At 35.2% G+C, this 14623-nt stretch overlaps 2 long non-coding RNA genes across 2 annotated transcripts; both read left to right on the top strand.

Annotated features, from left to right (window-relative positions):
* The first annotated feature begins 664 nt into the window (after positions 1–664).
* LOC130973764 (uncharacterized) lies at positions 665–5818 on the top strand. The gene is made up of 3 exons (XR_009084267.1): positions 665–1041; positions 1160–1372; positions 5669–5818. It is a non-coding gene; the product is annotated as an uncharacterized LOC130973764 (long non-coding RNA).
* A 2859-nt stretch (positions 5819–8677) lies between these two features.
* Positions 8678–12622, top strand: LOC130973246 (uncharacterized). Its single transcript, XR_009084090.1, has 3 exons — positions 8678–9237; positions 9356–9568; positions 12387–12622. It is a non-coding gene; the product is annotated as an uncharacterized LOC130973246 (long non-coding RNA).
* Positions 12623–14623: the final 2001 nt, after the last annotated feature.

The raw sequence follows: 14623 nt of genomic DNA, 5'->3' as shown, positions 1-14623 counted from the left end.
TTAAATTATGGTTTATTTTATGTGAGCTCTTAGAGATTAATTTATTATGAATGATTAAATTGATTTTTATAAACATTTTAAGTTTAAGTCAATTAATATTTATGTACAACTTTTATTTCAATTAGTCATTTTATATAAATTAAAATTAAAGTTATGACGGAAAAATAATGAAAGTTCCTAATTTAATATAAGAAATTAATATTTTGAGTTTAACTGTGTATTTTATAAGTTGTGATTAGTAAGTTTATTTTATAATTTAAATTAAAAATAATTATTTGACTTATTGGTATGTTGGTAAATAAAATTATATATGTTTCTAAAGTAATTTTTATAGTAATATATTTAAATCTAAATTCTCTCTTTTATTTTAAATATTATGTAAAATTCGTATGTTAATCGTATATGTTTTATTGTAATTTTAATCTATGTTTCTTATTTTTACGTATCGTTATTGTGTAATACATACCCTCCACACAAATAAACTTATCAACACAGAGAAGAAAGAAATCAGTGAAAACAAGGAAAAGAGAGACCGAGAGAGAGCGAGACGCATAGGGAAGAGGGGAAGGGGGAAGCAGCGTCCGTGGGTAACACAGGAAGCGTCGCTGCTATTGCTGTCATATAGGAGAGTGTGGGAGAAGTGGAGAGCAAGAGGGAGAAGGGTGGTGCGCTGTTGGAGCCACATCACCGCCGTTCCTCACTGTCACCGCCGTGTTTCACCGCCGTCGTTAAACTTCCATCGCCGTCGCCACTGTCCAACCCGCCGTCAGGGAGAGGCACTTCCATCAAACCCTAGCCATCACTATCGCCTTTGCACGCAAAGAAGGGGCTGGTGCCACTGTTGCCACTATTGCCGTCGATTTGGAGTTGCCATAGACACAATTGTTTCTACTTCTAGTGCTCATTCTTCTAACTGTTGGAGTTGCTGTGGAATGGAGCCACTGGCGGGGTGTTGCTGCTGCCAGAACCACCGGGAAGGATTGCTGGGAATCACTGCTGCCCTGTTTTCGTTCTAATTAGGTTCAACATCCATTGGCTTGGGTTAGCCTTTTCCCCTTATTTCTGCTCTAATTGCACGCCTTATTCTGCCAACTTCTTATTAAACTGCTTGCTCTTGTTTTAATTCAACTTTGGCCTGTGCTCCGTTTTAAATTACCAGAGCTGTTTCTGCCTTTCGATTCCATCGAATTCGAAATCTTCATTTCATTGCAACCATGGTCATTGTTGTGGAAGCTAATGCTACTGCTGTCCCGGTTGTGTTGAGATGTAGTGCTGCTGCTTTCTGGGCAGAAACGGTTGCGTGACTAGTAGAGGTCCAGCCAGCTGCCTCGCAGCAATTCTGCCAACGGTCTCTTGTAATTGCGACATCGAGGTAGGGGGTTTAAAATGATTTTAATTTAGGAATGCCAACAAGGTTTACTGAATAACTGCAAATAGTATTAATAGCTGTGAGTAATTAATTGATTATATGAATGTTGGATTGTGATTGCAATTGTGCTTGGTGCTGTGGTAGAATTGATTGTAATTAGGTATGGTAGATGATTGAATTATTGATTGTTGGTTATTGAAATGGTTGTTTGGTATATTGCTATGGCTGTGAAAGTGACTTGAGATTAGTAGAGGATTGTGGTTTTGACTGATTATGTATAAATGGTTGAGACTAAGATAGCCATTCGATATATTTGATACTGGATTGAGAATTGTTGAAGAATTAGGGCCTAAAAGACTGAACTATTATTAAGAATCTGGTTTTTAAAATAGAATGGTTACTTTGATGACGGCCTAGTAATTTGCTAGTGATCGAAATGGTATGAGATTAAAATCTGAGTAAACTTTAACAAGTGTAGTTGTTAGGATTTAAATTTGAAGATTTCGTATTAACTGAAGATTTAGTTATGATTTTTCAAAGTTAAGCCTTAAAAACTGAATTTCTGCATTACCTTTAAGTGAAAACAGTAACTTTGAAAGACTGTAACTAAGTCTGTGATGATCGGAATTGCGTTGAACCAAGTCCAGGTTAAACTTGGGAATAACTTGGACTGAATTGGAGAGTTTGAGACCTTTTCATTAAATATAAGATTTATGGTGAATTTTTGAATAATGGTTGTGGGATCTGATTTTTACTGCAGAATTTTTGGAACAGTGGTAACTTGTTAGCTCTGCTATGAATGTTCTGAATTGAATTTTGAAGCGAAACCAATTTTAAATGAAATTTTATTCCTACTATTTTAATGCCGTAAAATTTCAGAACAATTGGACTTGTAGTTTTAAAGATATGAATTTTTGAAAGATCACGCATTATGCAGAAAAAACCAGATTCTGTTTTCTTAAATCAGTAACTTTGAGAATTTATAACTTTTGATCCTGGATAGATATTGAGATGCAACCAATTGGAGGTGAAAATTAAGTATGTTTAGCATATGTGACTTAAATTTCAGGGCTATCCATGTTTTAATGAATAAGTTATGGGACTTGGAGGAAGATAAGTTCATTAACTTTTAAAGCAGAATTCTGCAGAAAATTAGTCAACTTCTAGGTTATGTAACTTCTTCATCAAAAATGATATTGACCTGAAACCAATTGGAAAAGAAACTTGGATGAGTGTAGTTGAACTGTATTAATTTTCAAAGTCATTGGATTTAACTTGGATTTTATATTGAATTTTGAATGTCACATGCTGCTGCTGTTTTTCTGGTTTTCCGCACTGCAGAGCAGTCTCGGTTTTTCCTTTATTCCTAAGGCTAGAGAAACCAGAAAATTATGATCTTTAGTTTGTTCGAAAGCTTATTTCAAGACGAACGCCTGGACATAAAGTTTGCGCAATTCCGAGTTCATTTGCTATATTAAAAACAGAAAAGAAGATAGGGTGTTGGGAACGCTTGAGTGAGAGTTATGAGTCCATAAAATTAAAAGTTGAACCTTAGCGTTATATGGCTGATTCAATGTTGGAATTTGCTTGTTTCTGAATTGAATTGATATTGGAAAGGTTGAAAAGAGTTTGGTAAATTGTTTGGTTGGGACCCGTAAGGGTGGCTAAGTCCTATTTTCAAAGGAGATTATGTCCGAATTTTTATAAAAGTATAAGGACTTATTCAAAATCAATATTTAAGGTTTATTTAATGATAATAACTTCAATGATTCTTTTAAGAAAAGATTATTTGGCATATGAGATTGTTGGCAAGGGCGTGGGTCTTGTCCCGCTTGCGTATTTGCAATTATGAAAGAAAAAGGAAAGAGTAAAGTACTTATTGTATGATTATCTGTTGCTTGAGGCAACCCAAGAGATATTTGTTTATTTGTTTGTTGCTTGAGGCAACCCAAGAGATATTATTTGCTTTTTTGTTGCTTGAGGCAACCCAAGAGATATTGTTTGCTTATTCACTGCTTAAAGCAACCCAAGAGTTTCTGTAGGGAAACTAGGATACCTACAGCAATTTTTCGTTCCCAAGAGTATATTTCCTGCGAGTAGAAAGCAGAGGCTGTCTGGTGCACGAAATTGCAATAACACTTTTGCAATCCCGCACAACTAACCAGCAAGTGCACTGGGTCGTCCAAGTAATACCTTGCGTGAGCAAGGGTCGATCCCACGGAGATTGTCGGCTTGAATCAAACTATGGTTATCTTGTAAATCTTAGTCAGGATATCAGAAATTATCAGGATTGATTGTGAAAAGCAAAAGAACATGAAATGGTTACTTGTTTTGCAGTAATGGAGAATAGGTTGAGGTTTGGAGATGCTCCATCTTCTGAGTCTCTGCTTTCCTACTGTCTTCTTCATCAAACACGCAAGTCTCCTTCCATGGCAAGCTGTGTGTAGGGTTTCACCGTTGTCAGTGGCTACCTCCCATCCTCTCATTGGAACGATTCCTAATGCCCTGTCACGGCACGGCATTCCATATGTCGGTTCTCAATCAGACCGGAGTAGAATCCAGTGATTCTTTTGGCGTCTGTCACTAACGCCCCGCCTTCAGGAGATTGAAGCACGTCACAGTCATTCAGTCATTGAATCCTACTCAGAATACCACAGACAAGGTTTAGACCTTCCGGATTCTCTTGAATGCCGCCATCAGTCTAGCTTATACCACGAAGATTCCGATAAAAGAATCCAAGAGATAACTACTTAGTCTAAGGTAGAATAGAGGTGGTTGTCAGGCACATGTTCATAGTTGAGAATGATGATGATTGTCACTGATCATCACATTCATCCGGGTTAAGAACAAGTATTATCTTAGAATGGAAGCAAGCATGATTGAATGAGAAACAGTAGTAATTGCATTAATCCATCAAGACACAGCAGAGCTCCTCACCCCCAACCATGGGGTTTAGAGACTCATGCTGTGGAAGAAAAGGTGTACAATGTCATAAGGTCGCATTCCGTACTGATTACAAAGTCAAAAGGTCCTATAAGTAGTAAACTAGTATCCTAAGGTTTACAGACATGAGTAAATGACAGAAAAATCCACTTCCGGGCCCACTTGGTGTGTGCTTGGGCTGAGCATTGAAGCTTTTATGTGTAGAGACGTTTTCTGGAGTTAAACGCCAGTTCTCATGCCAGTTTGGGCGTTTAACTCCAAGTTTTATGCCAGTTCCGGCGTTTAACGCTGGAATTTCTGAGGCCGGTTTGCTACGCAGGTTTGGGCCATCAAATCTTGGGCAAAGTATGGACTATTATATATTGCTGGAAAGCCCTGGATGTCTACTTTCCAACGCCGTTGAGAGCGCGCCAATTGGGCTTCTGTAGCTCCAGAAAATCCGCTTCGAGTGCAGGGAGGTCAGAATCCAACAGCATCTGCAGTCCTTTTCAGTCTCTGGATCAGATTTTTGCTCAGAACCTTCAATTTCAGTCAGAAAATACCTGAAATCACAGAAAAACACACAAACTCATAGTAAAGTCCAGAAAAGTGAATTTTAATTAAAAACTAATAAAAATATACTAAAAACTAACTAAAAGATACTAAAAACATACTAAAAACAATGCCAAAAAGTGTACAAATTATCCGCTCATCACTGTCTCAATAGAGCAGCTAATAATTATATGCGCATTAATTTGAACGGAAAATCGTATTCGGGAAATCGTGAACTCGTGACCGGATAAATGTCGGGAATGCAGGTGCTAACCGACACATGAGCTCATGGCCTGCACTAGGACTAGACATTCATCATATGCATCTATGTGACATGGTTTGGGTGTGTATATTGTAATTGGTTTGCCTAAGTGAATAATTCTGTTTAACTGCTAATTGTTATACTTGATGTAATTGCTCTTGATTGTGTTTGAACCTCATTACTTGTGGTTGTAACTGATTGACTGGATTGTGGTGAATTGGATGTTGATTAAATTGCTTAGGCCTGAGGCCGTGATTGGTTTGTGTTTGAGGTTTAGTAAAGTATGAAAAATTAAGCTGGTTCAGCATAGATTTAATGAACCTATGCTTGGAACAAATTAGTCATTCATACAGTCTAGGAAACTTTTTTAAGAGTTTTATAAAGAAAATATGGGTCTGGCATTTTGAATAATTAACTAATACTTTTAAAGAAGGTTAATTTTCTTTTAGATGTCTTTGAATGAAATTAACTATTTGCGCTTTATTCTTTACTTTCACGGCATTCTCGACCTCTACTGAGAACATGTGGTTTGGTTCTCACCCCCAAATTTTCCACCCTTTCAGTGACACAGGTTTGAAGACGCGATTTGAAGCTGCGAGCGATTAGTAGGTTTTTTCTTTATTGTTTTAATTGGTCGGGTAGAGTCCCCTCGCTGATTGTCCCTTGAGATTTTATTTCATATAGATGGGTAGGTTTGGTATATTGTATTTGAGTTTCATTTGGTTTCTTTTGTACAAAAATTATTATCAATAATATTTATGTGATTATTGTTTGATGGAGACCTTTGATATATGTCTTTAAAGAACAAAAACAAAATTTTCTGCAATTTTCTAAAAACTAAAACGCGAACTCGATACAAAGGCTTGATAATTAAGTAGTTAATACTAGAGAAGGTTACGTAATGTTCTTTCTAGTGGAAATACCCTGACTTAAGCAAGGTATTTTGCTGGAAGGGATGTTACAATATGGTATCAGAGCAGTCCTTCCTGTAGAGCCTTGGGAGTGGACTGACTATGCTTCATTGCATACTCTGAGTGTCTGTCATGCTTTCTAACTTGTTCTGATGACAAGAGTTTGTGTTTTATATGCATGACTGTCTAGTGATTAACGCTATTAGTTTACCATTGCATACCTCATGGTATCAAGTTTGGCCAACTTGATACTAATGATTTATGTATATGGGAACACTAATGGGTTATCATAGACGAAATAGCTGTGTTAGGTTAATGTGAATCACGAGGTTTTGGGGACGTTAGAAACTAAGTTCTAGAGATTAGTTCCGTTTCGACGTATCCTCTTTATTCGTGCTCAGCGTTATCTCTTTCTCTACTATTTGTATTGGAATTTCTAGTTTCTGATCTCTTTCTTGCTAATCTTGTATTATCATTCGTGCATGTCCTTGCTTGACTCTGTATCTGGTTGTTGTTTGAATCTTTTGAAACATTTATCCTTACTTTACAAACTCTAAGCTTCTAGTTCTGAACTCGGATTTATTTCGGTGCAACATACTATTTCTTGTAATTTTCTTCTTGAGTATTTATTTCAGATTTTCTTTGAGAAAAATTTCAATTCAAATCTTTTCTTACTTGACTGTATCCACAACCCTTGCTTAAATTTTGATGGGATTATTTTTAATTCAGTTTAGACTTCCTTACATAAACTCTGAAGCTTCTTTAAGTAGTTTAATCTTGTTTATCTGTGACATACCACTTATCTTCTATTGATTTATAGAAAATTTTATTTCAAAATTTATTCTTTAAATAGAAGCTGATTTTCTACCATCTTTACTATAATTCTATGGCTATCCATACCTAATTATGTACTTAAGTATCCTCCAAGATTTTTAAAGAAAATATTTTGCCTTTAACATCAAACAAGCTTTAATTTACAAACTTCACCTGATTTGTTTTGATTTGAAATTAAATTAGCCTAACATATTATTTATACTTAGTTTAGTATTTTTGGAAAATGTTGGATTTAAATATTTTCTTTTGAAAAAGACAAACTAATTCCCTCTATTTCAAAATGAAGTTGTTCAAAATTGTTGTACTATTTTTCCTAATGATGTTCATATTGAAACTGTTTGATTTAAAATTTCTTCCTAAGCTTCGAATTAACTCCCTTTATACTACATTTTGTTGCTTATATATATACTCTTGTTGTTTGGTAAATCTCACGTATTCCTTCAAAACCTTGTGGAATACCATCTTGTCCAATTGCAAACTTGAGTATTCTTCCAATTTCTCGCATAAACCTTTCGTGCCGTTTGTCTTTCTCTTCTCATGTTTCGTATTCCTTATATGCGCTAATTCTTAGGGACACGATTTGTGCATATGGAAAGTGAATCTGGTTAGTCTATGAAGTTATAAGAAGTTATGGAGTTTTGAGGCGACGAGAGGAAGTGATCATGTTTTATTAAAAGTTGTGAACGAATATGTGCCTATTTGAGTTTGGATTTTAAAATTTTTATTATGTTAAGTTATTTTATCAACTCTAGCATTACCTAGCATATTTTCTTCTATGTTTGTGATATGAATTTCTTGATCTCTTTAAAATATTCAAAAAGGGATGTGAATATAAATATTTTCTCCATCTTATATCAATTTTCGAGGGCGAAAATTTTTGTAAGTTGGATAGAATGTAACATCCCTCATTTTTGAAAAATCTAAATATAAATAAATTGTGATTTTATCTTATCGAGTTTAAACTTTATAATTTTAGAAATTATTTTATTAGAGATAATTAAATAGATTCGGAGATAATTTCGTTTTAAATCAAATAAGATTCTTAAGTAATTTTCTATAATGGAATATTTTGTATAATTTTAGTAATTGAAAAAATTAAAAAGGATTGTATAATTTAATTCAAGTAACTTTTATTCTGAAAGGGTTACGATTTATTTTATTAATTTGATATCTTATTTTATAAATTAGTCAATTAAAAATAATTAAATTAGTTTTATTAATATTTGGAGTTTAAGTTAATTAATATTCTTATGTAATTTTTATAATTGGTTATTTCATATGCTTTGGAAATAAAATTTAGTGATGGAAGTGTTATATAATTTAATTTAAGAAAAATTTTATTATGATTAAATTATGGTTTATTTTATGTGAGCTCTTAGAGATTAATTTATTATGAATGATTAAATTGATTTTTATAAACATTTTAAGTTTAAGTCAATTAATATTTATGTACAACTTTTATTTCAATTAGTCATTTTATATAAATTAAAATTAAAGTTATGACGGAAAAATAATGAAAGTTCCTAATTTAATATAAGAAATTAATATTTTGAGTTTAACTGTGTATTTTATAAGTTGTGTTTAGTAAGTTTATTTTATAATTTAAATTAAAAATAATTATTTGACTTATTGGTATGTTGGTAAATAAAATTATATATGTTTCTAAAGTAATTTTTATAGTAATATATTTAAATCTAAATTCTCTTTTTTATTTTAAATATTATGTAAAATTCGTATGTTAATCGTATATGTTTTATTGTAATTTTAATCTATGTTTCTTATTTTTACGTATCGTTATTGTGTAACACATACCCTCCACACAAATAAACTTATCAACACAGAGAAGAAAGAAATCAGTGAAAACAAGGAAAAGAGAGACCGAGAGAGAGCGAGACGCATAGGGAATAGGGGAAGGGGGAAGCAGCGTCCGTGGGTAACACAGGAAGCGTCGCTGCTATTGCTGTCATATAGGAGAGTGTGGGAGAAGTGGAGAGCAAGAGTGAGAAGGGTGGTGCGCTGTTGGAGCCACATCACCGCCGTTCCTCACTGTCACCGCCGTGTTTCACCGCCGTCGTTAAACTTCCATCGCCGTCGCCACTGTCCAACCCGCCGTCAGGGAGAGGCACTTCCATCAAACCCTAGCCATCACTATCGCCTTTGCACGCAAAGAAGGGGCTGGTGCCACTGTTGCCACTATTGCCGTCGATTTGGAGTTGCCATAGACACAATTGTTTCTACTTCTAGTGCTCATTCTTCTAACTGTTGGAGTTGCTGTGGAATGGAGCCACTGGCGGGGTGTTGCTGCTGCCAGAACCACCGGGAAGGATTGCTGGGAATCACTGCTGCCCTGTTTTCGTTCTAATTAGGTTCAACATCCATTGGCTTGGGTTAGCCTTTTCCCCTTATTTCTGCTCTAATTGCACGCCTTATTCTGCCAACTTCTTATTTAACTGCTTGCTCTTGTTTTAATTCAACTTTGGCCTGTGCTCCGTTTTAAATTACCAGAGCTGTTTCTGCCTTTCGATTCCATCGAATTCGAAATCTTCATTTCATTGCAACCATGGTCATTGTTGTGGAAGCTAATGCTACTGCTGTCCCGGTTGTGTTGAGATGTAGTGCTGCTGCTTTCTGGGCAGAAACGGTTGCGTGACTAGTAGAGGTCCAGCCAGCTGCCTCGCAGCAATTCTGCCAACGGTCTCTTGTAATTGCGACATCGAGGTAGGGGGTTTAAAATGATTTTAATTTAGGAATGCCAACAAGGTTTACTGAATAACTGCAAATAGTATTAATAGCTGTGAGTAATTAATTGATTATATGAATGTTGGATTGTGATTGCAATTGTGCTTGGTGCTGTGGTAGAATTGATTGTAATTAGGTATGGTAGATGATTGAATTATTGATTGTTGGTTATTGAAATGGTTGTTTGGTATATTGCTATGGCTGTGAAAGTGACTTGAGATTAGTAGAGGATTGTGGTTTTGACTGATTATGTATAAATGGTTGAGACTAAGATAGCCATTCGATATATTTGATACTGGATTGAGAATTGTTGAAGAATTAGGGCCTAAAAGACTGAACTATTATTAAGAATCTGGTTTTTAAAATAGAATGGTTACTTTGATGACGGCCTAGTAATTTGCTAGTGATCGAAATGGTATGAGATTAAAATCTGAGTAAACTTTAACAAGTGTAGTTGTTAGGATTTAAATTTGAAGGTTTCGTATTAACTGAAGATTTAGTTATGATTTTTCAAAGTTAAGCCTTAAAAACTGAATTTCTGCATTACCTTTAAGTGAAAACAGTAACTTTGAAAGACTGTAACTAAGTCTGTGATGATCGGAATTGCGTTGAACCAAGTCCAGGTTAAACTTGGGAATAACTTGGACTGAATTGGAGAGTTTGAGACCTTTTCATTAAATATAAGATTTATGGTGAATTTTTGAATAATGGTTGTGGGATCTGATTTTTACTGCAGAATTTTTGGAACAGTGGTAACTTGTTAGCTCTGCTATGAATGTTCTGAATTGAATTTTGAAGCGAAACCAATTTTAAATGAAATTTTATTCCTACTATTTTAATGCCGTAAAATTTCAGAACAATTGGACTTGTAGTTTTAAAGATATGAATTTTTGAAAGATCACGCATTATGCAGAAAAAACCAGATTCTGTTTTCTTAAATCAGTAACTTTGAGAATTTATAACTTTTGATCCTGGATAGATATTGAGATGCAACCAATTGGAGGTGAAAATTAAGTATGTTTAGCATATGTGACTTAAATTTCAGGGCTATCCATGTTTTAATGAATAAGTTATGGGACTTGGAGGAAGATAAGTTCATTAACTTTTAAAGCAGAATTCTGCAGAAAATTAGTCAACTTCTAGGTTATGTAACTTCTTCATCAAAAATGATATTGACCTGAAACCAATTGGAAAAGAAACTTGGATGAGTGTAGTTGAACTGTATTAATTTTCAAAGTCATTGGATTTAACTTGGATTTTATATTGAATTTTGAATGTCACATGCTGCTGCTGTTTTTCTGGTTTTCCGCACTGCAGAGCAGTCTCGGTTTTTCCTTTATTCCTAAGGCTAGAGAAACCAGAAAATTATGATCTTTAGTTTGTTCGAAAGCTTATTTCAAGACGAACGCCTGGACATAAAGTTTGCGCAATTCCGAGTTCATTTGCTATATTAAAAACAGAAAAGAAGATAGGGTGTTGGGAACGCTTGAGTGAGAGTTATGAGTCCATAAAATTAAAAGTTGAACCTTAGCGTTATATGGCTGATTCAATGTTGGAATTTGCTTGTTTCTGAATTGAATTGATATTGGAAAGGTTGAAAAGAGTTTGGTAAATTGTTTGGTTGGGACCCGTAAGGGTGGCTAAGTCCTATTTTCAAAGGAGATTATGTCCGAATTTTTATAAAAGTATAAGGACTTATTCAAAATCAATATTTAAGGTTTATTTAATGATAATAACTTCAATGATTCTTTTAAGAAAAGATTATTTGGCATATGAGATTGTTGGCAAGGGCGTGGGTCTTGTCCCGCTTGCGTATTTGCAATTATGAAAGAAAAAGGAAAGAGTAAAGTACTTATTGTATGATTATCTGTTGCTTGAGGCAACCCAAGAGATATTTGTTTATTTGTTTGTTGCTTGAGGCAACCCAAGAGATATTATTTGCTTTTTTGTTGCTTGAGGCAACCCAAGAGATATTGTTTGCTTATTCACTGCTTAAAGCAACCCAAGAGTTTCTGTAGGGAAACTAGGATACCTACAGCAATTTTCCGTTCACAAGAGCTTCTGTAGGGAAACTAGGATACCTACAGCAATTTTTCGTTCCCAAGAGTATATTTCCTGCGAGTAGAAAGTAGAGGCTGTCTCAATAGAGCAGCTAATAATTATATGCGCATTAATTTGAACGGAAAATCGTATTCGGGAAATCGTGAACTCGTGACCGGATAAATGTCGGGAATGCAGGTGCTAACCGACACATGAGCTCATGGCCTGCACTAGGACTAGACATTCATCATATGCATCTATGTGACATGGTTTGGGTGTGTATATTGTAATTGGTTTGCCTAAGTGAATAATTCTGTTTAACTGCTAATTGTTATACTTGATGTAATTGCTCTTGATTGTGTTTGAACCTCATTACTTGTGGTTGTAACTGATTGACTGGATTGTGGTGAATTGGATGTTGATTAAATTGCTTAGGCCTGAGGCCGTGATTGGTTTGTGTTTGAGGTTTAGTAAAGTATGAAAAATTAAGCTGGTTCAGCATAGATTTAATGAACCTATGCTTGGAACAAATTAGTCATTCATACAGTCTAGGAAACTTTTTTAAGAGTTTTATAAAGAAAATATGGGTCTGGCATTTTGAATAATTAACTAATACTTTTAAAGAAGGTTAATTTTCTTTTAGATGTCTTTGAATGAAATTAACTATTTGCGCTTTATTCTTTACTTTCACGGCATTCTCGACCTCTACTGAGAACATGTGGTTTGGTTCTCACCCCCAAATTTTCCACCCTTTCAGTGACACAGGTTTGAAGACGCGATTTGAAGCTGCGAGCGATTAGTAGGTTTTTTCTTTATTGTTTTAATTGGTCGGGTAGAGTCCCCTCGCTGATTGTCCCTTGAGATTTTATTTCATATAGATGGGTAGGTTTGGTATATTGTATTTGAGTTTCATTTGGTTTCTTTTGTACAAGAATTATTATCAATAATATTTATGTGATTATTGTTTGATGGAGACCTTTGATATATGTCTTTAAAGAACAAAAACAATTTTCTGCAATTTTCTAAAAACTAAAACGCGAACTCGATACAAAGGCTTGATAATTAAGTAGTTAATACTAGAGAAGGTTACGTAATGTTCTTTCTAGTGGAAATACCCTGACTTAAGCAAAGTATTTTGCTGGAAGGGATGTTACAAAAAGACACAAATTAAAAAATATTTTTGGATTTTTAATAATGAGGAATAATCAAAATGCAACTAAAATCAAATAACAATGCATGCAAGACACCAAACTTAGCAGTTTGTATACTACTGACACTAACAAAATGAGAATGCATATGAGAAACAACAAAACACTCAAGTCAAGAGAATTTAAAGATCAGAGCAAGGCAATCATCAAGAACAACTTGAAGATTAATGAAGACACATGCATGAAGAACAGAAACATGCAATTGACACCAAACTTAACATGAGACACTAGACTCAACAAGAAACATGAGAATATTTTTGGTTTTTATGATTTTGAAATTTTTTTGTGCTTTTTCGAAAATTATATGAAAAAAGAAAATAAAGGTTTCAGAATTCTTAATGAGAATTCCAGGAATCATTGCAATGCTAGTCTAATACTCCGGTCCAGGAATTAGACATGGCTTCACAGCCAGCCAAGCTTTCAAAGAAAGCTCCGGTCCAAAACACTAGACATGTCCAATGGCCAGCCAAGCCTCAGCAGATTATTGCTTCAACAGCAAGATTGATAGAAATCAACAGGCTCTTGTGATGATAAGTTGAAACCTCGGTCCAATAATATTAGACATGGCTTCACAGCCAGCCAGATTTCAACAGATAATCATGAAACTCTAGAATTCATTCTTAAAGAAATTCTGAAAAATACCTAATCTAAGCAACAAGATGAACCGTCAGTTGTCCATACTCGAAACAATCCCCGGCAACGGCGCCAAAAACTTGGTATGCGAAATTGTGATCACTACTTTCCACAACTCAAATAATCCCCGGTAATGAATCCAAAAACTTGGTGTTCAATACCATGGTATAAACACAACTTCGCACAACTAACCAGCAAGTGCACTGGGTCGTCCAAGTAATAAACCTTACGCGAGTAAGGGTCGATCCCACGGAGATTGTTGGTATGAAGCAAGCTATGGTCACCTTGTAAATCTTAGTCAGGCAGACTCAAATGGTTATGGATGATATATGAATAAAACATAAAGATAAAGATAGAGATACTTATGTAAATCATTGGTGAGAACTTCAGATAAGCGAATGGAGATGCTTTGTCCCTTCCGTCTCTCTGCTTTCCTGCTGTCTTCATCCAATCCTTCTTACTCCTTTCCATGGCAAGCTGTATGTTGGACATCACCGTTGTCAATGGCTACAGTCCCGTCCTCTCAGTGGAAATGTTCAACGCACCCTGTCACGGCACGGCTATCCAGCTGTCGGTTCTCGATCATGTCGGAATAGAATCCAGTGATTCTTTTGCGTCTGTCACTAACGCCCCACAATCGCGAGTTTGAAGCTCGTCACAGTCATTCAATCATTGAATCCTACTCAGAATACCACAGACAAGGTTTAGACCTTCCGGATTCTCTTGAATGCAGTCATCAATTCTAGCTTATACCACGAAGATTCCGGTTAAAGAACCCAAGAGATATCTACCCAATCTAAGGTAGAACGGAGGTGATTGACGGTCACACGTTCATAGGTGAGAATGATGATGTGTGTCACGAATCATCACATTCATCAAGTTGAAGAACAAGTGATATCTTGGAATAAGAACAAGCTGAATTGAATAGAAGAACAATAGTAATTGCATTAATACTCGAGGTACAACAGAGCTCCACACCTTAATCTATGGTGTGTAGAAACTCCACCGTTGAAAATACATAAGAACAAGTTCTAGGCATGGCCGAATGGCCAGCCTCCCAATGATCTAAGATAGCATAAGACTAAAGATAGCTACCAAGATGAAAATACAATAGTAAAAGGTCCTATTTATAGGAAACTAGTAGCTTAAGAAT

Source organism: Arachis stenosperma, chromosome 4 (assembly GCF_014773155.1).
Source record: "Arachis stenosperma cultivar V10309 chromosome 4, arast.V10309.gnm1.PFL2, whole genome shotgun sequence".
Taxonomy (NCBI): domain Eukaryota; kingdom Viridiplantae; phylum Streptophyta; class Magnoliopsida; order Fabales; family Fabaceae; genus Arachis; species Arachis stenosperma.
This window is presented reverse-complemented; position numbering and strand designations above follow the sequence as displayed.